Source organism: Hordeum vulgare, chromosome 5H (assembly GCF_904849725.1).
Source record: "Hordeum vulgare subsp. vulgare chromosome 5H, MorexV3_pseudomolecules_assembly, whole genome shotgun sequence".
NCBI lineage: Eukaryota > Viridiplantae > Streptophyta > Magnoliopsida > Poales > Poaceae > Hordeum > Hordeum vulgare.
Window position 1 is genome coordinate 221792483 of NC_058522.1, and position 27159 is coordinate 221819641.

Genomic DNA, 27159 nt, shown 5'->3' on the forward strand with positions numbered 1-27159 from the left:
CATGTTTTATTTGACATGTTATTGTGTGAGCATGTTGGTATGCATATTTTTCTCATTCGAGAAAATCCAATTGTTGTTATTTGGCTTTCTATTTTATTTGGCCAATCAGATATACAAGAATACCTAAGTACCTCTCTCTAGCTATTTATGCTTTCTCGTCTCAAATTCTTTTCATGCTACATCACAAACTTTGAGCAAGCAATTTAGGGACACTCGGATATGACCAAAACTTCCAAAAGCAACTTGGTGTGACAAGCCTCGACACCTATTTGAGCGAGCACTCGGATATTCGTCTCGACAAGGGAAGACTTCCAAAACTTCCCAAAAGCAACTTGATGTGACCAGCCTCAAAAACTCGGCCCCACCAAAGCCTAGCGTTGACCAGGTAATTCATTCTTGGTACCACCGATTGGTGTCGGTGAAGGATTGACACCTATGGGGGCCTCAACGGTCCCCTTTTTTCTGGTTTCGCGGGGAGAGGGGTCACGGCAAGAGCAGAACCAACAGTCAGGGCCCGGCATGATCTTTTTACCCAGGTTCGGGCCGCGTGGTGCGTAAACCCCTACTCCTGCATGTGTTTAGTAATTCGTTTTGGGTTACTGTATATCTGTCCCTTTTTACAGCCTTTCGATGGGTCAACAAGCCAAAAGTCCCTACTACTGAGCCTCGGGCCTCCTTTTATAGGCGAAGGGGTCACCACAGTGGCTCAGTTGGTGAACGGTGGGTTCACGAGTGAAACAGTGCCGACCGACAGTTATAGTATTACTGCCTTGTCAGAGGTGCATTAAATGCTTCGACAGGCTTCCGTGACTTCGTCAGGGGGGGTTGGACACGTACCCACACGTGCCAACTTCGGGGTGTTGCGCTGGCATGCGGGTGGACGCGTGGCTCATGCATCGTCAGTGGCGTGCTCGTCGGTGTTGGCGTTCGTAGGTTGCAAGGGCACCCTGGGCCCGTGCCTCTCCTCGGGCCTTCTCTTTCTTCTCGGCAGCTTCAACTTGCCGGGGGTCTTCCTGTTCCTCTCGGCAGGGAGGTGACGGCCTGCCAAGGCCTTGCCTATGTTCCCGGCAAGGGTTGCTTGCCGGGGCTCAGTCCTTCTCCCTCGGCGAGAGGGTCTCGCCCTGACATTGTCTATCTCCCCAGCAAGGAGCTCCTTCAAGGGTCTCTTTTTCCTTCCCAGCAAGCGAGTGCTTGTCGGGGCTTGCAATCAGCACTTGGTGGCTTCTGAGTCTTGCTTCCGCCCTAAGCCCCAGCGACGCACCTTGCCGCTGTGGAGGGGATGCCGGAGTCCGCTGATGTCCCACAAGTATAGGGGATCTATCGTAGTCCTTTCGATAAGTAAGAGTGTCGAACCCAACGAGGAGCAGAAGGATCTGACAAGTGGTTATCAGCAAGGTAATATCTGCAAGCACTGAAATTATCGGTAACAATTAGTCGTGTGGTGAGATGATTCATAGCAAGCAACAAGTAACAAAAGTAACAACGGTGCAGCAAAGTGGCCCAATCCCTTTTGTAGCAAGGGACAAGCCTGGACAAACTCTTATAGGAGGTAAAATACTCCCGAGGACACATGGAAATTTCTGTCAAGCTAGTTTTCATCATGTTCATATGATTCGCGTTCGCTACTTTGATAGTTTGATATGTGGGTGGACCGGCGCTTGGGTACTGCCCTTACTTGGACAAGCATACCACTTATGATTAACCCCTCTCACAAGCATCCACAACTACGAAAGAAGAATCATGAAAAAGTCTAACCATAGCATTAAACTAGTGGATCCAAATCAGCCCCTTACGAAGCAACGCATAAACTAGGGTTTAAGCTTCTGTCACTCCAGCAACCCATCATCTACTTACTACTTCCCAATGCCTTCCTATAGGCCCAAATAATGGTGAAGTTTTATGTAGTCGACGTTCACATAACACCACTAGAGGAAAAACAATATACAACACATCAAAATATCGAACGAATACCAAATTCACATGACTACTTATAGCATGACTTATCCCATGTCCGCAGGAACGAAAGTAACTACTCACAAAGCATAATCATATTCATGAACAGAGATGTAATGAATAGCATCAAGGATCTGAACATATAATCTTCCACCAAGTAATCCAACTAGCATCAACTACCAAGAGTAATTAACACTACTAGCAACCTTACAAGTACTAATCGGAGTCGCGAGACGGAGATTGGTTATAAGAGATGAACTAGGGTTTGGGGATGATAAGGTGCTGATGAAGATGTTGATGGTGATGAGTCCCCTCCAATGAGAGGAGTGTTGGTCATGACGATGGTGACGATTTCCCCCTTCGGGAGGGAATTTTCCCTGGCAGGATCGTCCTGCCATAGCTCTAGATTGGTTCTGCTCAAGTTTCGCCTCGTAGTGGCGGCAAATCCTCCGAAAAGCCTCCTCTTGATTTTTTCTGGAACGAAACCCTTCTTGTAGCAAAAGAGGGGGGCTAGAGGGCCAAGTGGGAGCCCACAAGCCCCTTAGGCGCGACCAGGGGGGAGGCCACGCCTAGCAGGCTTGTGGCCCCCTGCTAGCTCCCCTCTGGTACTTCTTCGGCCCTGTATTTTTATAGATCCCAAAAAATCCTCGTTGATTTTCACAGCTTTTGGAGTTGCGCAGAATAGGTATCTCAAACTTGCTCGTTTTTCAGGCCAGAATTCCAGCTGCCGACATTCTCCCTCTTCATGTAAACCTTGCAAAATAAGAGAGAAAAGGCATAAGTATTGCACCGTGAAGTGTAATAACAGCCCATAAAGCAATAAATAACGACATGAAAGCATGATGCAAAAGGGACGTATCAACTCCCCCAAGCTTAGACCTCGCTTGTCCTCAAGCGAAAAGCGCGATCAATAAATATGCCCACATGTTTAGAGAGAGAGGTGTCAACAAAACAAGATACGGACATGCAGGCATCATGATCATAGTTAGAATAGCAATATCATCATATCATGTCTTATGCTAAAGTGACAATTCCTTCACAAAGTAAAGCATGGATCGAGAACCTTACCGAGAATTAACAACCTATAGCCTTTAGTCATTGAAGCAATTGCAATTTATCACAACATCGGAAAGAGTCAAATAATAGCTTGTAAAGCAAATCCACATACTCAATCATCCTTTTGTCTTCTACAATTGCTACAACGCACGTGGTACTCATGAGATCAAACTTTCAGTCGGACACAGAGAAAGATAGGGGCTTATAGTTTCGCCTCCCAACCATTTACCTCAAGGGTAATGTCAACAGTAATAATTCATGAATGCTTACTTCCAAGTTGACATATGAATATAGATCTTTCCCTAGAATATGACGTTAGCCAAGATAAAGGCGAAATAAGGAACTGGTGTGGATCACCATGACTCTTTTAGGGACAAAAAGTAAAGGTACAAGATAGTCCCTTCGCAGAGGGAAGTAGAGGTTGTCATGCACTTTTGAGGTGGATGTGTGTCCTCTTAGTGTGAAGTAACGTCACTTTATATTGCGTCCTGTGATAAAGAACTTTATTATGCGGTATGTCTCTTTTATGTCTTCCTCATCACATGTTCGTACAGAGCTTATTTTCAACATACTAATAGATCATACATATTTAGGGAGCAATTTTTATTGCTTGCACTGATGACAACTTACTTGAGGGATCTTACTCAATCCATAGGTAGGTATGGTGGACTCTCATGGCAAAACTGGGGTTGAAGGTTTATGGATGCACAAGTAGTATCTCTACTTGGTGCGGGAGGTTTGGCTAATATGAGGTGGAAGCAATCGTCACATGCTAAGGGATCTCTAGTCATATAACATTGTTCAGAACCAAGCAAACACAATTCATTATGTGGTCTTCCTTGTCCAACATCTACTTCTAAGCATGTAATTGTTTAGTGAGTGTTCACAATCATAGATGGTGTCCAAGATGATTTATTTATATGTGAACCTCTCCTTCTTTATCACTTCCTATTAATTGCAACAATGACCAAAGTCTACGTTTGTCTACCCTCAACAAGTTTCAATCATCATTCTTTCTATATGTGAAGCCATCACTTCCCATAAGATCATTACATGATCTTTCATGATTTTGTTCTTTTCTCATTCTTGATCATGGCATGAGGCAAGGCCCTTAACTAATACACTCTTTATTATATGGCTCACGAGTTCGAATACATAGGGGGTGACACAAAGCAAAACTAAAGCCTAAAACACTAAGAACTTTATTGTACTAGAGAAAGAGAAAACTGAAAAGGAACAAACTAAAACAACGGTAAAGGCAAAAGATGTGATGGTGATACGATACCGGGGAAACTCCCCCAAGCTTGGCATAAGCCAAGGGGATTGCCCATGCCCATGCTTAGTTGTCTTCCTTTGGAGGTGATGGTGGTGGAGTTGTTGCAACATGGGTTTGATCCTCCGTCTTCCAAGGCATTGGTGCTCCATCATGGAAATATGACCGAGTCTCCGGAATCCTCAAATCTGCAACGAACCGTATTGATTTAAATCTATACTCATACTCACAGTTTTGGTTCTGCAGGTCATAGATCTGGGCTTGGAGGTGATCAATTCCGTCATAGAGCCTGGAGAGGTGCTTCCCGATGTCATTGGCATCGATCTTGTGCTTGTTGGTGAACTCCATGATCATCATGTGGTTGACGTTGAGTCCACGCTCCACCATGCCTTGGCACTTTAAGACTTGATGCTCTATTGCTTCGAGCCTCGCCTCCATGCTTCCGGTCTTCTTGGCCCCTCAACATCACGGATGTGCAACATTCCCTCACGCATCTCGATAGATTGAGGTTATTGCAGCACTCCCGCGAGGTAGGGATTGATGACCTTCTCGAAGATCTTGTCCTTCCGAGCTTTTGGGGACGTCATAGCGATCTAGATCTGCAGCAGAAACAAGCTCGAAACAAAAACAGAGGAAATTTGCGTGATACGAGGGTCAGACCTTTCGAGAGAATATATAATGATTTTTTTGAGACCAGAAGGAGTACTCCATGCGCGGCCAGGGGGTGGCCCACGCCTGGAAGGCTTGTCGCCTCCTCGTGCGCTTTCCAGATTACTTCAATTTTTTCTATTTTCTCAAAAATTCCAAAACGGAGAAAAGTTCCTACTGGAAAAGTTTTGGAGTCTGTTTACTTATCGAATCACATACCTCTCCGTTTTCGGAGTCTGAAACAGGCTAATAAATATCCCTTAGGTACTCCTCCAGAGTTATGGTATTGATAACATTGCTTTCAACATTTATGGGAGTACCTGAGATATAATGCTTGATTCTCTACCCATTTACCACTCTCGGAAAATTACCTTCCGTGTTGTTGATCTTGATGACACCAGAATGATATACTTCCTCAACAATGTAAGGACCTTCCCACTTAGAGAGAAGCTTGCCTGCAAAAAATCTTAAACGAGAATTATATAGCAAGACATAACCCCCTACATTGAACTCACGCTTTTGTATCCTTTTATCATGCCACATCTTAACCTTTTCTTTGAATAACTTGGCATTTTCATATGCATGAGTTCTCCATTCATCAAGCGAGCTAATGTCAAATAACCTCTTCTCACCAGCAAGTTTGAAATCAAAGTTGAGCTCTTTGATTGCCCAATAAGCCTGATGCTCTAGCTCAAGAGGTAAATGACATGCTTTATCGTACACAATTTTGTACGGGGACATGCCCATGGGATCCTTATAGGCAGTTCTATAAGCCCACAGTGCATCACCAAGCTTCTTAGACCAATTCTTTCTAGACCTGTTGACAGTCTTTTGCAGAATTATTTTCATCTCTCTATTGCTTAGCTCTACTTGACCACTAGACTAAGGATGATAGGGAGATGCAATTCTATGATTGACATCATACTTAGCAAGCGTTTTACTTAAAGCACCATGAATGAAATGTGAACCACCGTCGGTCATTACATATCCAGGGACTATAACTTCTTTAAGCATCATGATAGAGGTGTTGTGATCAGCACTACTAGTTGGGATAGCTTCTACCCACTTGGTGACGTAATCAACAGCAACGAGGATATGAGTATACCCGTTGGATTTTGGAAAAGGTCCCAAATAATCAAAGCCCCAAACATCAAATGGTTCAATGACAAGTGAATAATTCATAGGCATTTCCTGACGTTTACCGATATTACCTATTCTTTGACATTCGTCACAAGACAGGACAAACTTACGGGCATCCTTGAAGAGAGTGGGCCAATAGAAACCTGATTGCAATACCTTGTGTGCAGTTCTATCTCCCGCATGGTGTCCTCCGTAAGCCTCAGAGTGACATTTCTGTAGGATCTGTCCCTCTTCATGTTCAGGTACACAATGTCTAATAACACCATATACTCCTCCCTTATAAAGGTGAGGATCATCCCAAAAGTAATGTCTCAAATCAAAGAAGAATTTCTTCTTTTGCTCGTATGTGAAACTAGTTGGTATATATTTGGCAACGATATAGTTTGCATAATCAGCATACCATGGTGTACTACATGAAGCATTGATGACATTCAGTTGCTCATCAGGAAAGCTATCATCAATAGGTTGTGGGTCATCAAGAACATTCTCCAACCTAGACAAGCTATCTGCTACTGGTTTATCAGCACCCTTCCTATCGGTAACATGCAAATCAAATTCTTGTAGCAAGAGAACCCATCTGATAAGTCTAGGTTTAGTGTCTTTCTTCTCCATGAGGTACTTAATAGCAGCGCTATCAGTGTGAATAGTGACTTTGGAATCAACGATGTAAGATCTGAACTTTTCACATGCAAACACGACTGCTAAAAATTCCTTTTCCGTAGTAGCATAGTTTCTCTGGGCACTGTCTAGAGTTTTACTAGCATAGTGAATAACATTCAACTTCTTGTCAACTCTTTGTCCTAGAACAACACCAACAGCATAATCACTAGCATCACACCTGATTTCAAAACGTAAGTTCCATTTAGGTGGTTGAACAATAGGTGCAGTTATCGAAGCCTTCTTAAGTATTTCGAAGGCTTCCTCACAATCATCGTCAAAAACAAAAGGAATATCCTTTTGCAAGAGATTAGTAAGAGGCCTAGAAATCTTAGAGAAGTCTTTAATGAACCTTCTATAGAAACCAGCATGACCAATGAAACTTCTTATACCTTTGATATCTGTGGGGCATGGCCTTTTCTCGGTTGCATCAACCTTAGCCTTATCGACTTCAATACCTCTTTCATAAATTTTATGTCCTAAGATGATGCCTTCATTAACCATGAAGTGGCACTTCTCCCAATTCAAGACAAGGTTGGTGTCTTTACATCTCTGCAAGACCCGATCAAGGTTGCTGAGGGAATCATCAAAAGAAGACCCGTAGACGGAGAAGTCATCCATGAAAACCTCAACAATTGTTTCACAAAAGTCAGAGAATATAGCCATCATGCATCTTTGAAAGGTGGCAGGTGCATTACATAAGCCAAAAGTCATACATCTGTAAGAAAAAGTACCGAAAGGGCAGGTGAAAGTGGTTTTCTCCTAATCAGATTGTGCAACTGGTATTTGGGAGAAACCAGGATAACCATCTAGACAGAAGAAGTGCGTGTGTTTAGACAGTCTTTCTAGCATTTGGTCGATAAAAGGCAAAGGGTAATGATCTTTCCTAGTGGCCTTATTCAATTTCCTAAAATCGATCACCATCCTATAGCCAGTAATAATCCTGTGTGGGATCAATTCATCCTTATCATTAGGGACAACGGTAATACCTCCCTTCTTAGGGATGTAGTGCACCGGACTCACCCAATCACTATGATCAACAAGATAGATAATACCTGATTCCAGGAGCTTTAGTATTTCTTTTCTTACTACCTCTTTCACCTTAGGATTTAATCTCCTTTGATGATCAGCAACTGGTTTGGAATCAGGATCGGTTTTAATCTTGTGCTGGCATAGAGTGGGACTAATGCCTTTAAGATCATCAAGAGTATATCCAATAGCAGCACGATGCTTCCTCGGAGTTTTTAGTAACTTCTTTTCTTCATGCTCTAAGAGGCTAGAACTAATTATAACAGGATATATCTCTTTTTAGTATCAGGCAACTATTTAAGCTCGAACACTGGATCACCCTTTGGTGGGGGTGGATCTCCAAGTAGTTCAACAAGCAATTTATTCTTAAGGATTGGATATTTTCTAAGACAACTCTATCTATCTCATTCCTTTCATCCATATGCATATCATTTTCATGCTCAAGCAAGTATTGCTCTAAAGGATTTGTAGGAGGCACAGCAATATAAGCTAAGGCAATAGTTTCATCATTACTAGGAAACTCTTTGTCATGAGGTTGTCTACCAAACTTGGAGAAATTGGACTCATGTGACACACCTTCAAAACCAACAGTGACTGTTTGCTTCTCACATTCAATATGAGCATTGACGGTATTGAGGAAGGGTCTGCCAAATATGATGGGACGAAAGCTATCTTGGGTGTTAGCAAGAACGAGGAAATCAGCAGGATACTTCATTTTATCACACAAGACTTCAACATCCCTAACAATTCCCACAGGGCAGATAGTATCTCTATTGGCAATCTGAATAGTGACATCAATAAGCTCTATCTCAACAGGTGCAATCTTGTCTTTGATTTCATCATATAAGGATTGAGGTATTGCACTAACACTAGCACCCACATCACATAAACCATGATAACAATGATCTCCTATCTTAACAGAAAGAACAGGCGTACCAACAACAAGCCTATGTTTGTCTCTAGCGTGTGGTTTAGCAATTCTAGCAGCATCTTTACAGAAGTGAATATCATGGCCATCGACATTGTCGGACAAGAGATCTTTGATAATAGCAATGCTAGGTTCAACTCTAATTTTCTCAGGGGGAGTAGGTGTTCTAATGTAGCCCCTACCTATCACAGTTGAAGCTTTAGAATGATCCTTTATCCTAACAGGGAAAGGTGGTTTCTCAATATAAGCACTGGGAACAATAGGATCATTATAGGCAATGACTTTCTCTTCAACTGGATTGGGTTTAACTACATTGACTTCTAAGGGAGGATGATATTTAAACCACTTCTCTTTGGGGAGATCAATATGAGCAGAAAATGATTCACACAATGAAGCTACTATCTCAGAGTCAAGTCCATATTTAGCTCTAAAATCACAAAAAGTATTTGTTTCAACAAAGGATTTAACACAATCAAACTTGAAATTCATACCTGACTCCTTACCTTCATCAAGCTCCCAATCTTCAGAGTTGCATTTAATTCATTCCAATAAATTCCATTTGAAGTCAATATCTCTCTTCATAAAAGAACCGGTACAAGAAGTGTCAAGCATGGTGCGATCATCATGAGAAAGCCGAGCATAGAAGTTCTAAATGATAATTTCTCTCGAGAGACCATGGTTGGGGCATGAATATAACATTGCTTTAAGCCTCCCCCAAGCTTGAGCGATGCTTTCTCTATCACGAGGCCAAAAATTATAAATATAATTCCGATCACGATGTACTAAATGCATAGGATAAAACTTTTGATGAAATTCCAATTTCAACCGATTGTAGTTCCATGATCCAGTACCATCACATAGCCTATACCATGTCAACGCCTTATCCCTCAAAGATAAGGGAAAGAACTTCTTCTTGACCTCATCCTCGGGCAAACCTGCAAGCTTAAATAAACCACAAACTTCATCTACATAGATTAGATGCAAATCTGGATGTGATGTTCCATCTCCTGTAGAAGGATTAGTGAGCAGTTTCTCAAGCATACCCGAAGGAAATTCATAGCAAATATTTTCAGTAGGTGCAACAACTTGTGGAGCAATTCTTTGTGCTTCCGTTCGAGGTGAAGATACCCCGATAAAGCCCCTCAAAGGATTAGTTTCCATAGTGACAAGTGACAATAAATTTCAGCACACTATATAAATGTTTCCTTACCAAATTCCACTTACCAAAGGCGCTTCACTCCCCAGAAATGGCGCCAGAAAAGAGTCTTGATGACCGACAAGTATAGGGGATCTATCGTACTCATTTCGATGAGTAAGAGTGTCGGACCCAATGAGGAGCAGAAGGATCTGACAAGTGGTTTTCAGCAAGGTAATATCTGCAAGCACTGAAATTATCGGTAACAAGTAGTTGTGTGGTGAGATGATTCGTAGCAAGAAACAAGTAATAAAAGTAAAAACGGTGCAGCAAAGTGGCCCAATCCCTTTTGTAGCAAGGGACAAGCCTGGACAAACTCTTATAGGAGGTAAAATGCTCCCGAGGACACATGGGAATTTCTGTCAAGCAAGTTTTCATCATGTTCATATGATTCACGTTCGCTACTTTGATAGATTGATATGTGGGTGGACCGGCGCTTCGGTACTGCCCTTACTTGGACAGTCATCCCACTTATGATTTACCCCTATCACAAGCATCCTCAACTATGAAATAAGAATTAAGACAAAGTCTAACCATAGCATTAAACTAGTGGATCCAAATCAGTCCCTTACGAAGCAACGCATAAACTAGGGTTTAAGCTTCTTTCACTCCAGCAACCCACCATCTACTTACTACTTCCCAATGCCTTCCTCTAGGCCCAAATAATGGTGAAGTGTGATGTAGTCGACGTTCACATAACACCACTAGAGGAAAAACAACATACAACACATCAAAATATCGAACGAATACCAAATTCACATGATTACTCATAGCATGACTTATCCCATGTCCTCAGGAACAAAAGTAACTACTCAAAAAGCATAATCGTATTCATGAACAGAGATGTAATGAATAGCATCAAGGATTTGAACATATAATATTCCACCAAGGAATCCAACTAGCATCAACTACAAAGAGTAATTAACACTACTAGCAACCTTACAAGTACCAATCGGAGTCGCGAGACGGAGATTGGTTACAAGAGATGAACTAGGGTTTGGAGATGAAATGGTGCTGATGAAGATGTTGATGGTGATGAGTCCCCTCCGATGAGAGGAGTGTTGGTGATGACGACGACGACGATTTCCCCCTCCGGGAGGGAATTTCCCCGGCCGGATCGTCCTACCGGAGCTCTAGATTGGTTCTGCTCAAGTTCCGCCTCGTGGCGGCAGCGAATCCTCCGAAAAGCCTCCTCTTGATTTTTTCTAGAACCAAACCCTTCTTGTAGCAAAGGAGGGGGCCAGAGGTCCAAGTGGGAGCCCACAAGCCCCCTAGGCGCGGCCAGGGGGTAGGCCGCGCCTAGCAGGCTTGTGGCCTCCTGCTGGCTCCCCTCAAGGGAGCCCCTAGGGCGCCGGCCAATGGGAAGAGGTGGACTCCCAACCCAATTCTGTTTGGGGGAAGGAGTCCACTCCTTCCTTCCCACCTCCCTCTTTCCTTGTATTTTCTTTTCCTTTGGTTTTTCCACTTGTGACACCATAGCCCTCTTGGGCTGTCCTCACCAGCCCACTAAGGGCTGATGCGCCACCCTAGGGTAACTGGGCTCACCCCCGGGTGGGCGGGCCCCTCCCAGTGAACACCCGGAACCTATTCGTCACTACCGGTACACTGCCGGTAATGCCCGAAAACATTCCGGTAACCAAATGAAACCATCCTATATATCAATCTTCTTTTCCGGACCATTCGGAAACCCTCGTGACGTCCGTGATCTCATCCGGGACTCCAAACAACCTTCGGTCACCAACACATATAACTCAACTATACTAAAACATCATCGAACCTTAAGTGTGCAGACCCTGCGGGTTCAAGAACTATGTAGACATGACCCGAGATACTCCTCGGTCAGTATCCAGTAGCGGGACCTGGATGTCCATATTGGATCCGACATATTCTACGAAGATCTTATCGGTTGAACCTCTGTGCCAACAATTCATATAATCTCGTATAACATTCCCTTTGTCCTTCAGTATGTTACTTGCCCGAGATTTGATCATCGGTATTCCTATACCTATTTCAATCTCATTACCGGCAAGTCTCTTTTATCGTTCTGTAATACAAGATCACGTGACTTACATTTGAGTCACATTGCTAGCAAGGCTTGTTTGTGATGTTGGATTGCCGAGTGGGCCCCAAGATACCTCTTCGTCACACGGAGTGACAAATCCCAGTCTTGATCCATGCTAACTCAACGAACACATTCAGAGATACCTATAGAGCACCTTTATAGTCACCCAATAATGTTGTGATGTTTGGTACACACAAGGTATTCCTCCGGTGTCAGTGAGTTACATGATCTCATGGTCATAGGAATGAATGCTTGAAATGCAGAAAACACTTGCGTATGGTCACATGGTATGTTTATAATATGGGTCTTGTCCATCACATGATTCTCCTAATGATGTGATCCAGTTATCAAGTGACAACACTTGCGTATGGTCAGAAAACCTTAACCATCCTTGATCAACTGGCCAGCCAACTAGAGGCATGCTAGGGACATTGTTTTGTCTATGTATCCACACATGTATCTATGTTTTCATTCAATACAATTATAGGATGGATAATAAACGATTATCTTGAAACAGGAAATATAATAATAACTATTTTATCATTGCCTCTAGGGCATATTTCCAACAATCTCCCACTTGCACTAGAGTCAATAATCTAGTCTCACATCGCTATGCAATTTACATTGGAATGAATCTAACACCCATACAGTTCACGTGTTGATCATGCTTCGCTCGTGGAAGAGGTTTAGTCAACGCGTCTGCTACATTTAGAACCGTGTGCACTTTGCAAATATTTACGTCCTCTCCTTCGACTTAGTCGCGGATGAGGTTGAAGCGTCGTTTGATGTGTCTCGTCTTCTTGTGAAACCTTGGTTCCTTTGTTAAAGCAATGGCTCCAGTGTTGTCACAAAACAGAGTTATTGGATTTAGTGCATTCGGCACAACTCCAAGATCCGTCATGAACTGCTTCATCGAGACACCCTCCTTAGCTGCCTCCGAGACAGCCATGTACTCCGCTCACATGTTGAATCTACTACGACGCTTTGCTTGGAACTGCTCCAGCTTACCGCACCCCCATTAAGAATTAATACGTATCCGGTTTGATACTTAGAGTCATTCGGATCATTTTCAAAGCTTCCGTCGATGTAACCCTTTACGACGAGCTCTTTGTCACCTCCATAAACGAGAAACATTTCCTTAGTCCTTTTCAGGTACTTCAGAATATTCTTGACCGCCGTCCAGTGATCCACTCCTGGATTACTTTGGCCAAGCTGACGTCCGGTCTAGTGCTCAACATTGCATAGATGATAGACCCTATGGCTGAAGCATAGGGGACGATACTCATCTTTTCTCTATCTTCCACAATTACTGGACACTGAGTGTTACTGAATTTTATACCTTGTAATACTGGCAAGAACCCCTTCTTGGACTATTCCATTTTGAACTTCTTCAAAACTTTATCAAGGTATGTGCTTTGTGAATGTCCTATCACGCGCCTCGATCTATCCCTATAGATCTTAATGCCTAGAATGTAAGCAGCTTCTCCTAGGTCCTTCATAGAGAAACACTTCTTTATGTAATCTTTTGCGCTCTCTAAAAAATAGACATTGTTTTCAATCAGCAATATGTCATCCACATATAATACTAGAAACGCCAAAGAGCTCCCACTCACTTTCTTGTAAATACAAGATTCTCCAACAACTTGTATAAACCCAAACGCTTTGATCACTTAATCACAACGCTTATTCGAACTCCGAGATGCTTGCACGAGTACATAAATGGATCGCTGGATCTTGCACACTTTTTAGCATTCTTTGGATCGGCAAAACCTTCGGGTTGCATCATATCCAACTCTTCCTTAAGAAAACCGTTAAGGAACGCTGTTTTGACATCCATCTGCCAGATTTCACAATCGAAAAATGCAGCTATTGCTAACATGATTTGGACGGACTTAAGCATCGCTACCGGTGAGAATGTCTCATCGTAGTAAACTCCTTGAACTTGTGTAAAACCCTTTGCCACAAGTCAAGCTTTATAACGGTCACTTTACCGTCCGTGTTCGTCTTCTTCTTAAAGATCCATTTGTTCTGAATAACCTTGCGGCCTTCAGGTAATACTTCCAAAGTCCACACTTTGTTTTCATACATAGATCCTATCTCGGAATACATGGCCTCCACCCATTTTGTTGGAATCCGGGCCCACCATTGCTTCTTCATAATTCGCAGGTTCATTGTTGTCTAACAAAATGATAGATAAGACAGGATTACCGTACAACTCAGGAGTAGTACGTGATCTTGTCGACCTGCGAGGTCCGATAGGAACTTGATCTGGAGTTTCATGATCTTCATCATTTACTTCCTCCTCAACCGGCATCGCTTACATAGAGGTTCCCCCTTGCCCTGTGCCACCATTTAGAGGGAGTAGAGGTTCTACAACCTCATCAAGTTCTATCTTCCTCCCACTCAATTCTTTCGAGAGAAACTCCTTCTCAAGAAAAGCTCTGTTCTTAGCAGCAAACACTTTGCCCTCGGATTTGAGATAGAAGGTGTACCCAACAGTTTCCTTTGGGTAACCTATGAAGACGCACTTTTCCGCTTTGGGTTCCATCTTTTCAGGCTAAAGCTTTTTGACATAAGCATCACATCCCCAAACTTTAAGAAACGACAACTTTGGGCTCTTGCCAAACCACAGCTTGTATGGTGTCATCTCAACGGATTTTGATGGTGACCTATTTAAAGTGAATGGAGGTGTCTCTAATGCATAACCCCAAAATGATAATGACAAATAGGTAAGAGACATCATAGATCGCACCATATCTCACAAAGTACGATTACGACGTTCGGAAACACCATTACGATGTGGTTTTCCACACGATGTCAACTGTGAAACAATTCCACATTGTCTTAAGTGAGCACCAAACTCGAAACACAGATACTCACCCCCACGATCGAAACGTAGGAACTTGATCTTCTTTTTATGATGATTTTCAACTTCACTCCGATATTGCTTGAACATCTCAAACGTTTCAGACTTGTGATTCATCAAGTAGATATAACCATATCTACTCAAATCCTTAGTGAAGGTGAGAAAATAGCTATATCCGCCGCGTGCCTCCACACTCATCGGACCGCACACATCAGTATGTATGATTTCCAACAAGTCACTTGCACGCTCCATTGTTCCGGAGAACGGAATCTTAGTCATCTTGCCCATGAGGCATGGTTCGCATGTGTCAAGTGATTCAAAATCAAGTGACTCCAAAAGCCCAGCCGAATGGAGTTTTTTCATGCGCTTTACACCAATATGACATAAGCGGCAATGCCACAAAACGTGGCGCTATCATTGTTAACTCTACTTCTTTTGGTATCAATGTCATGTATATGTTTATCATCACAATAAAGTTTCAATATGAACAATCCTCTCACATTGGGTGCATGACCATAAAAGATATTACTCATAGAAATAGAACAACTATTATTCTCTGACTTAAACGATCAACCGTCTCGCAATAAAAAAGATCCAGATATAATGTGCATGCTTAATGCAGGCACTAAATAACAATTATTTAAGTTCATAACTAATCCTTATGGTAACTGAAGTGAGACTGTGCCGACGGCGATTGCATCAACCTTGGAACCATTTCCCACGCGCATCGTCACTTCATCCTTCGCCAACCTTCGTTTATTCCGCAGTACCTGCTTCGAGTTGCAAATATCAGCAACAGAACCGGTATAAAATACCCAGGCACTACTACGAGAGTTGGTTAAGTACACATCAATAACATGTATATCACATATACCTGATTTTTCTTTGTCCGCCTTCTTATCAGCCAAATACTTGGGGCAGTTGCGCTTCTAGTGACCCATTCCCTTGCAATAATAACACTCTGTTTCCGGCTTAGGTCTAGCCTTGGGTTTCTTTGTCGGATTGGCAACAGGTTTGCCACTATTCTTGGAGTTACCCTTCTTGACTTTGCCGTTTCTCTTGAAACCAGTGGTCTTATTGACCATCAACACTTGATGCTCTTTCCGGAGTCCCGACTCTGCGACTTTCAGCATCGTGAATAACTCGCCAGGTGACTTGTTCATCCCTTGTATCTTATAGTTCAACACAAAGCTCATGTAGCTACGTGGTAGTGATTGAAGAATTTTGTCAGTGATAACCTCTTGCGGGAGTTCAATCCCTAGCTTAGCCAGATGGTTTGAGTACCCAGAAATTTTGAGCACATGTTCACTGACAAACGAATTCTCCTCCATCTTGCAAGCATAGAATTTATCGGAGGTCTCATACCTCTCGATCCAGGCGTTCTTCTGAAAGATAAAATTCAACTCCTGGAACATCTCATATGCTCCATGACGCTCAAAGCAACGTTGAAGTCCCGGTTCTGAGCCATACAAGACTGCACATTGAACTACTGAGTAGTCCTCCTTACGCGATTGCCAAGCATTCAAAACATCTTGGTTACACGTAGCGGGTGGTTCATCTCCTAGCGCAGCATCAAGGACATAATTATTTTTCCTAGCTTGTAGGATGAGCCTAAGATTACGTGCCCAGTCTACAAAGTTGCTTCCATAATCTTTCAACTTAGCTTTCTCTAGGAACGTATTGAAATTCAGGGTTGCTACTGCATTAGCCATTGATCTACAACATAAAATATTGCAAAGTGGACTTAGACTATGTTCAAGAAAATTAGAGTTTAACTAATCAAATTTCTATTAAACTACCACTCAAAAAATACATCCCTCGTCTCATTTGAGTGGTGCATGATCCAAATTCACTATAACTCAAGTCCGATCATCACGTGAGTTGAGTATAGTTTCAGTGGTAAACATCTCTATGCTAATCATATCAACTATACGATTCATGCTCGACCTTTCGGTCTCTTGTGTTCCGAGGCCATGTCTGCACATGCTAGGCTCGTCAAGTTTAACCCGAGAGTTCCGCGTGTGCAACTGTTTTGCACCTATTGTATGTGAATGTTGAGTCTATCACACCCGATCATCACGTGGTGTCTCGAAACGATGAACTGTCGCAACGGTGCACAGTTGGGGAGAACACATATTCTTCTTCAAATTTTAGTGAGGGATCACCTTATAATGCTACCGTCGTTCTAAGCAAGATAAGGTGCATAAAAGGATTGCCATCACATGCAATTCATAAGTGACATGATATGGCCATGATCTTGTACTTCTTGATCTCCATCACCAAAGTACCGGCATGATCTTCTAGTCACCGGGTCACACCATGAAATCCATCATCATGATCTTCATCATCGTGCCGCCATCGAGGTTGTCGTGCTACCTATGCTATTACTACTAAAGCTACAACCTAGCAATCTAGTAAACGCATCTGCAAACACAAACATTAGTTTAAAGATAACCCTATGGCTCCTGTCGGTTGTCGTAGCATCCACGTGCAAGTCGATATTAACTATTAAAACATGATCATCTCATACATCCAATATATCACATCATGTCTTAGAACATATCACATCACAAGCATACCCTGCAAAAACAAGTTAGACGTCCTCTAATTTGTTGATGCATATTTTACGTGGCTGCTATGGGTATCTAGTATGATCACATCTTACTTACGCAAAAACCACAACGGAGATGTGCAAATTGCTATTTAACCTCTCTCCAAGGACCGCCTCGGTCAAATCCAATTCAACTAAAGTTGAAGAAACAGGCACCCGCCAGTTATCTTTATGCAACGAGTTGCATGTTGGTCGATGAAACCAGTCTCTCGTAAGCGTACGAGTAATGTCGGTCTGGGCCCCTTCAATCCAACAATACTGCCGAATTGAGAAAAGACTAAGGAGGGCAGAAAATCGAACATCAACGCCCACAAAAACTTTTGTGTTCTACTCGAGATAACATCTATGCATGAACCTAGATCATGATGCCACTGTAGGGGAACGTTGCATGGGAAACAAAACATTTACTACGGACACGAAGACCTATCATGGTGATGTTCATCTACGAGCGGAGATTAGATCCACATACCCTTGAAGATCGCTAAGCGGGAAGCGTTAAGAAACACGGTTGATGTAGTGGTACAACTTCATGATTCAAATCACCATCGCCCCACGATTCGTTCCGATCTAGCGCCGAACGGACGACACCTTCGCGTTCAGCACACATACAGCTCGATTACGATCTCGGCCTTCTTGATCCAGCAAGAGAGACAGAGAAGTAGATGAGATCTCCGGCAGCATGATGGCGCGCCGGTGGTGGTGATGATCTACTGCTGCACGGCTCCGCCCGTGTTCTGCAGAAATCCGATCTAGAGGAAGAACTATGTGGTATAGGTTTGAGTTGCTCGTGGCAATGTTGTGTCTCAAAAGCCCTAAAACCAACAATATATATAGGAGGAGGGGAGGGGCCAGCCTTGGGGCTCAAGGGAGCCCCAAGGGTGCCGGCCGATGGGAGGAGGTGGACTCCCAACCCAATTCGGTTTGGGGGAAGGAGTCCACTCCTTCCTTCCCAGCTCCCTCTTTCCTTGTTTTTTCTTTTCCTTTATTTTTTTCCACTTGTGGCGCCATAGCCCTCTTGGGCTGGCCTTACCAGCCCACTAAAGGCTGATGCGCCACCCTAGGGTCACTAGGCTCACTCCCGGGTGGGTGGGCCCTCCCGGTGAACACCCGGAACCCATTCGTCACTCCCGGTACAATGTCGGTAATGCCCGAAAACTTTCCGGTAACCAAATGAAACCATCCTATATATCAATCTTCATTTCTGGACCATTTCGGAAACCCTCGTGACATCTTGATCTCACCCGGGACTCCGAACAACCTTCGGCCACCAACACATATAACTCAACAATACTAAAACATCATCAAACCTTAAGTGTACAGACCTTGCGGGTTCGAGAACTATGTAGACATGACCCGAGACATTTCTCGGTCAATATCCAATAGCAGGGCCTGGATTTCCATATTGGATCCTACATATTCTACGAAGATCTTATCGGTTGAACCTCTATGCCAAGGATTCATATAATCCCATATAACATTCCCTTTGTCCTTCGGTATGTTACTTGCCCGAGATTTGATCGTCGGTATAACTATACCTATTGCAATCTCGTTCCGTAATACAAGATCACGTGACTTATACTTGAGTCCCATCGCTTGCAAGGCTTGTTTGTGATGTTGTATTATCGAGTACGCCCCGAGATACCTCTCCGTCACACAGGGTGACAAATCCTAGTCTTGATCCATGCTAACTCAACGGAAACCTTTAGTAACGTTGTGACGTTTGATACACACAAGGTATTCCTCCGGTGTCAGTGAGTTACATGATGTCATGGTCATAGGAATGAATACTTGACACGGAGAGAACAGTAGCAACAAGAAATGACACGATCACATGTAAGTTTATAATTTGGGTCTTGTCCATCACATGATTCTCCTAATGATGTGATCCAGTTATCAAGTGACAACACTTGCATATGGTTAGAAAACCTTAACCATCCTGGATCAACTGGCCAGCCAACTAGAGGCTTGCTAGGGACATTGTTTTTTCTATGTATCCACACATGTATCTATGTTTTCATTCAATACAACTATAGCATGGATAATGAACGATTATATTGAAATAGGAAATATAATAATAACTATTTTATCATTGCCTCTAGGGCATATTTCCAACATTCTTTTCCCACGTCGTGCATTGAACTCGCGAAATGGGAGGGTTGGCGGCGTGCGCGCAGTGATTGTGGCAGCCGCGTGCACGTGGAACCGTTAGTTGGGCAACCAAGGGCCGGCCTGTGTTCCCCATAAAGGAAAAGAATGAGGGGCGTTGTTTCTTCCTTACTTTCCTGTTACTCCGCGTAGGTCGATCCTCCTTAAAAGACAAAGACTTTAGGTTAGGTCAACAATGCTTTGTAAGTGGAATCGAATGTATCCAGACAAATGAATGAATAGATGCATCCTATATTCGACTCTCATTTTGTATGATTATTTCTTTGCACTTTCCGGATGCTTGCCGGCTTGACTTATCCTGCCGCGAGTACTTAGAGGAGCAGATCCTGAGAAAACTCAGTAGAAGAGGTTGTCACCGGCAAAAAAAACCTTGCCGCACTCAGTGCCACCATAGAACTCGTTGCGCGCGGCTCGAGGCGAAATAAGTTGCTTCGTGGCCGTCCGAATAGTTGAGAGAGTTTGAAACGAGATAAGGGCGCTCGATGGCCTCTCAAGTCGTGGAACAGGCTCGAAACGGAGTCGGAGTGCACTGATCCTAGCAAGGTCCATCTGCGCGCGGGATTCTCATACAAAAGTCGATGCTTCAAAAGGATACAACTAATCTACCAAGAGCCTCGCAAGAAATTTGCCTCTGTACTTATCTAGTGCGTCACAGCATTCTTAGCCACAGCGTCTGAAGGTGCTGTCGCGGAGGAGTATCCATACCCCTGGCAAGCTGATGTTGCCTCCAGCAGCCTCCTTGCCGACGAGGTTTTGGCCGGTGGCCTTTGGCCACTCTGAAGGAAAGAGGCACGCTGGGGCGTATCACTTTCTTATCTCTTTTGCAAGAGATTTGCTGGGGGAACCCCCGAGCGCATCTTTGCAGCGTCAGAACAGTCCAAGGAGAAATGCGAGACGGAGGGTGCATGAAGGGGAGGTTCGGGGCCTCGGACGCGTCCTCGACGACCATGTAGCGCTCCGGAGATGTGCATCGGTCGGAGTAAGCGTCGGAGACCTGGTCGAAGCCCCCTGTCACGCCCTCGACAGCAGCGTGACGTTCCAAGGAGGTGTGTTGGCCGGGCGATGCGGAGCTCGGGGCTTCAGCTCCTTCCACCCACACTCACATAGAACCTAGGGAGGTGCTACGGGCTCTTGCGCGGCCAGAGCAACCACTACTTCCTCCCAATAAGGGAAGATGCAGCGGCGAATTGAGATCCATGGAGCCGACGAGCAGCTCGTCGGATCGGGGAGGCCAGCTTCCGGTGATCCCCCTACATTCCGTCGGCCAGCTTCCGGTGATCCCCCTACATTCCGTGCCAAATATGTTGGTGAAGGATCGACACCTATGGGGGCCTCAATGGTCCCCTTTTTGCTGCTTTGGCAGGGAGAGGGGTCGCGGCAAGAGTAGAACCAACAGTCAGGGGCCGGCAAGATCTTTGTACTCAAGTTCGGGCCGCGTGGTGCATAAAACCCTACTCCTACATGTGTTTAGTTATTTGTTTTGGGTTACTGTAGATCTGTCCCATTTTACAGCCTTTCGATGGGTCAAAAAGCGAAAAGTCCTTACTACTCAGCCTCGGGCCTCCTTTTATAGTCGAAGAGGTCACCACAGTGGCTCACTGGGTGAACGGTGGGTTCACGAGTGAAAGAGCGCCGACCGACAGTTACAATGTTACTGCCTTGTCACAAATGCATTAAATGCTTCGACACACTTCCCTGTCCTCGTCAGGGGGGTTGGACACATACCCGCACGTGGCAACCCCGGGGTGTTGTGCTGGCGTGCGGGCGGGCGTGTGGCTCATGCATGTCGGTGGCGTGCTCATCGGTGGAGGCGTTCGCAGGTCGCGAGGGCGCCCTGGGCCTGCGCCTCTCCTCGGGCCTTCTCATTCTTCCCGGCAGGGTCACCTTGCCGGGGGTCTTCCTGTTCCTCTCGGCAGGGAGGTGACGGCCTGCCGAGGCCTTGTCAATATTCCCAACAAGGGTGGCTTTCCGAGGCTCAATCCTTCTTCCTCGATGGGAGGGTCTCACCGTGGAATTGTCTATCTCCCCCAGCAGGGAGCTCCTGTCGGGGTCACTTCTTCCTTCCCAGCAAGCGAGTGCTTGCGGGGCTTGCAATCAGCACTTGGTGGCTTCTGAGTCTTGCTTCGGCCCTAAGCCCCAGCGACGCGCCTTGCCGCTGTGGAGGGGCTGCCCGTGTCCGTGCACTAGTCCAGGGATCTGGAGACCCCAGTCTTTAGTGCACCGACAGTAGCCCCCAGGCCTGGGCCACACACGCATGCAAGGCGTTGTTGGGCCAGGCCCAAAGAGGTGCGCGAACTCCCGGTCGCTGGGCTCATTGAAATCGAGCCATTACATGCTTTCTTTCCCCACGTCGCGCATTGAACGCATGAAGTGGGAGGGTGTGCGACGTGCGCACAATGGCCGAGGCAACCGCGTGCGCGTGGAGCCGTTAGTTGGGCAACCAAGGGCCGGTCTATGTTCCCCATAAAGGAAAAGAACGAGGGGCGCGGTTGCTTCCTCACTTTCCTGGTCCTCCGCATAGGTCGATCCTCATTAAAAGACATAGTCTTTAGATTAGGACAACAATGCTTTGTAAGTGGAATCGAATGTATCCACGCAAATGAATGAATAGATGCATCCTTTATTCGACTCTCATTTTGTATGATTATTCCTTTGCACTTTCCGGATGCTTGCCAGCTTCACTTATCCTGCCGCGAGTACTTAGAGGAGAGGATCCTCAGAAAACTCGGAAGAGGAGGTCGTCATCGGCAATACACCTTGCCGCACTCAGTGCAACCAATCGTTGAGCGCTGTTCGATGCAAAATAAGCTGCCTCGTAGCCGTCCTTAACATTGAGCAAGTTTGAAACGAGATAAGGGCGCTGTGTGTCCGCTCAAGTCGTTGAACAGGCTCGAAACGGTGTCAGATTGCACTGATCCTAGCAAGGTCCATCTACGCGCGGGATTCTCATACAAAAGTCGAGGGTTAGAAAGGATACAACTAATCTACCAAGAGTCTGGCAAGAAGTTTGCCTCTCTACTTATGTGGCACGTCGCGGCATTCTTAGCCGCAGCGTATGAAGGTCCTACCGGGGAGGAGTATCCATACCCCCGGCTAGCTGATGTCGCCTCCAGTGGCCTCCTTGCTGACGAGGTTTTGGCTGGTGGCCTTTGGCCACTCTGAAGGAAAGATCCACGCAAGGGGAGCCCCCGAGCGCATCTTTCCGGCGTCACAGCGCTCCAAGGAGAAATGCGAGTTGGAGGGCGCGTGAAGCGGCGGTTCGGGGCCTCGGACGCGTCTTCGACGACCATGCAGCACTCCGGAGATGTGCGTCAGTCAGAGTAAGCGTTGGAGTCCTCGTCGAAGCCCCCTGGCACGCCCTCGACAGCAGCGCAACATTCCAAGGAGGTGTGTCGGCGGGAGATGCGAAGCTCGGAGCATCCGCTCCTTCCACCCGCGCTCACATAGCACCTATGGAGGGGCTACGGTCTCTTGCGTGGGCAGAGCAACCACTTCTTCCTCCACTCAGGGAAGATGCAGCGGCGAACTGAGATCCGTAGAGCCGACGAGCGGCTCGTCGGATAGTGGTGGCGCTGACGCCGGCCTACTTCTGGCGATCCTCCTACCTGGCGCGCCAAAGATGTCGGGGAAGGATCGACACCTATGGGGGCCTCAACGGTCCCCTTTTTGTTGGTTTAGCGGGGAGAGGGGTCCCCGCAAGAGCAGAACCAACAGTCAGAGCCGGCCAAGATCTTTTTACGCATGTTCGGGCCGCGTGGTGTGTAAAACCCTACTCATGCATGTGTTAGTTATTCGTTTTGGGTTACTATAGATCTGTCCCTTTTTACAGCCTTTCGATGGGTCAAAAAGCCAAAAGTCCCTACTACTGAGTCTCGGGCCTCCTTTTATAGGCGAAGGGGTCACCACAGTGGATCAGTGGGTGAACAGTGGGTTCACGAGTGAAACAGCGTCGACCGACAGTTACAGTGTTACTGCCTTGTGAGAGGTGCATTAAATGCTTCGACAGGTTTGCATGACCTTGTTAGGGGGGTTGGACACGTACTCACACATGGCAACTTCGGGGTGTTGCGCTGGCGTGCGGGCGGAGGCGTGGCTCATGCATCGTCGGTGGCGTGATCGTCGGTGGAGGCGTTCGCAGGTCGCAAGGGCGCCCTGGGCCTGCGCCTCTCCTCGGGCCTTCTCTTTCTTCCCGGCAGGGTCACCTTGCCAGGGGTCTTCTTGTTCCTCTCGGCAGGGAGGTGACGACCTGCCAAGGCCTTGTCAATCTTCCCAACAAGGGTGGCTTGGCAGGGCTCAGTCCTTCTTCCTCGCCGGGAGGGTCTCGACGTGGCATTGTCTATCTCGCCAGCAGGGAGCTCCTACCGGGGTCTCTTCTTCCTTCCCAGCAAGCGAGTGCTTGCCGGGGCTTGCAGTCAGCACTTGGTGGCTTCTGAGTCTTGCTTCCGCCCTGTGCCCGAGCGACGCGCCTTGCCATTGTGGAGGGGTTGCCGGTGTCCACGCACTACTCCGGGGCACTAGAGACCCTAGTATTTAGTGCACCGACAATTGGTCCTTTTTGGCCTCATCGAGTTTCATAGTCTACTGACAGTTATGAAACTCACTGGCACAGAAGATTCCAACTCGGTGTCACCGACAGCTAGGGGGTATATATTTTCCACGGACCCGATGTTTGAAATAATCCTTCAAAATTTTCCTCCCGCACCTCCTCGCTGTCGTGCCCTTGTCCCCAGGACTCCATCAATTTTCTCATGTGTGCCCTCGCAATTGGAGTCCTCGTCGTCGACGGGAATCTACACTGCCATTGTCGCTGTAGCGGATCTGTCACTGCACTAGGGTATGGATCCGGCCCCTCTTTGTGCTCCCATCTCTGAATCATGTGCAAATAGGCTTCGAAGAAATCTGCCCACGATTGCACTGACTCCATCGAGAAGAATATTCTCACAGATTAGAGAACGAAGAAGTACTTAGGATTAGTAGTCCACAAAACCGAATCTCAGTATCACCGAGTCAGAAAAACCGGTCTTACCAATTTTGCTTTTAGGGATACCGAGAAAAGTCTCGGTGAAACAGAGTTTCCCTTTTCGGTGGAACCGAAAAGGGTTGCCAAGTTTGTGTTAAGGAGAATGTCAGTCTCGGGGGCTCCAAATTTTTTGTCTCAGTGGAACCGATATCCCATTTTGCAAAAATTTGAACTTATTTTTTTGAGAGTTCAAATATTTTATAAACTTTTAATTTGTGTGATGCTCATCCACTCCAGCTCTTCTAACTCTTTTCACATGGTCTGCTTGTCTACTTGGCTGTCTGCTAGTATGTTAGGATCACATGATAGTGAGAACAACTTCAATGAGCACAGTGTTTACATGGATTCACGCACTAGTCCAGATAGGAGAGCTTTTGTCCCACTTACACCTAGTTCCCATGGATTGCCCAAGGCAGCTACCAGCTCCAAGTAGAAGCTTAATTTAGATGAAGAAGATGCTGATTTTATCACAGGAGAAGAACACTATTAGAAAGACTGTGAGAAAAGAGTATGCCAAACCTGCTGATGTGAGAGCTCCAAAGGCAACTCAGAAAGGGATGAAGATCACCCTTGAAGGCACTTCTTCCATGTCCGGTTAGAAAAGATCTAGGAAGAGAGTTGTGCATGTTATTGGAAGGCCAACTTCTATGTATGCAAATCTAGCATAAGCTGTTGATGTAGAGGAGGAAGAAATCCCTCCTAAGAATCCTCCTACCAAGAAGAAGAAGCTCATGGATGATGTTATGCCAAAGAAGTCTGCACCCAAACCTTCAGCACCTAAGAAGCCGGTAGCTCCCAAGAGGACTACAAAGGACATACCTGTAGCAGAGAAAACCAAAGGCTCTACATCTAGAGAGTTTGCTACTGAGAAGGAAGAAGATGCACCAATGCTGATGAAATTAAGATCTCACTTGCCATTGCACAATGTTGCTAATACTGCTGTTGAGGACATGAAGAAGAGAAGGGATCGAGGTTTGAGGTAGTGGAGGACTGCAGATCCATATGGTGTCAGGAGAAGAACTACTGTTGATCATCGTTTCCACACTAAGGAGCAACAATATTTCAATGAGACGGTGTTGCTAGACAAGAGACCTATAGTCAGTGACATGTGATATGTTGATTGGGAACATATCAAGGACAATGAGGACTACTTTCCTCCTGTGAGAGAAAATTTCAAGCTAGTTGATATTGAAGATTTTGTTGGCAGAGAGATGATTGCGTGGAACGATGACATGATCATGCAATTCTATTCAACTAATCATTTTTATCCCGACGGAAGGATAGTATGGATGATAGAAGGTCACCAGTATGAGTCTATTGTAGATGAGTGGGCCACTATCATTGGTGCCCCAAAGGCACAAGAGGGAGACTAGTATGTGTACTCAGTATCCAAGATGAATCACAACACAATGTCAAACATGTACAATCCAGTGCCCCATCAGTATGTGAAGACACACAAATTTGGCTCTATCTAATTTCTACAAGCGAAAATACCTACAACAAACACTATTTTGAGACACACCCTGATGCCTAAATCAGGAGATGATAAGATGATTAGAGGTTGTTCCATTAACATGCTGTACCACTTAGACACCCACACCCGGTTCATAATGATGGACTTGATAGTAGAGGCTGTATGGAGGACTAATGTAGATCAGAAGAGATCTTGTGGGTATGCACCTTATATTCAGATGCTCATCAATGCCAAGATTGGCAAGCAAGCATATCAACTTGATCATCCGCACTTGCCACTTCAACCAGACTTCAAGGACAATGTAGTTCAGATGGACCCCATACATCCCAGCTCACCTTGAGAGTGTGAGGCAACACAGGCAGTAGAGGCAGCACAGGTAGAGGCAGCTAGAAATGCTCTAGCACCAGCTACACAACTCAAAACTAGAGAGCAGATGTCTTTTCTTGTCATCACCATCCAAGGGATGGAGAAGAAAATTTCAGAGATTTTGCTGAACTAGAAGAGCCTTGAGAGGATCGTGGAGACAAAATTCCATGACCTGGATGTTAAAGTGACGAATTTGACTACCAATGTTCGGTAACTCGAGCATGAAGTTGATTCTGTGCAGATTCCCCATTCCAGCAGTGATGATGAAGAGTCACCTCTTCACATGACTACCCAGAGTAAGTCAGCAGCTATGCTAGTGCCGGAAGCAAGACCAACTTCATCAGCCCAAGCATCAGCTCCAGCTCGTACGCCTCTAGTGTCTACACCTCGAGCTACAGGGACTTTCCCAAAAGCCTCCGCCGATGAAATTTTGTCCACTCCATCGTCTGCCATCGGAGGAGATCAAGCCCAGAGTGACGCTTAGTTCTAGACCTTTGAACTTTTTGGTAACTTGTTGCCAAAGGGGGAGAAGTGTATATATCAATTAGGGCTTAGAGAGAGAGAGAGATAGAGCTTTGCATTTTATTTTCTATCATTTTTTTACAAAACTTTTGGTCTTTTGGATGACTTAAACTTTGTTCTGTTTGATCATAAGCTTTGATAGTTGATGCTACTACGTTATACCATAAGCTATGTACATGATGATCATTCACTT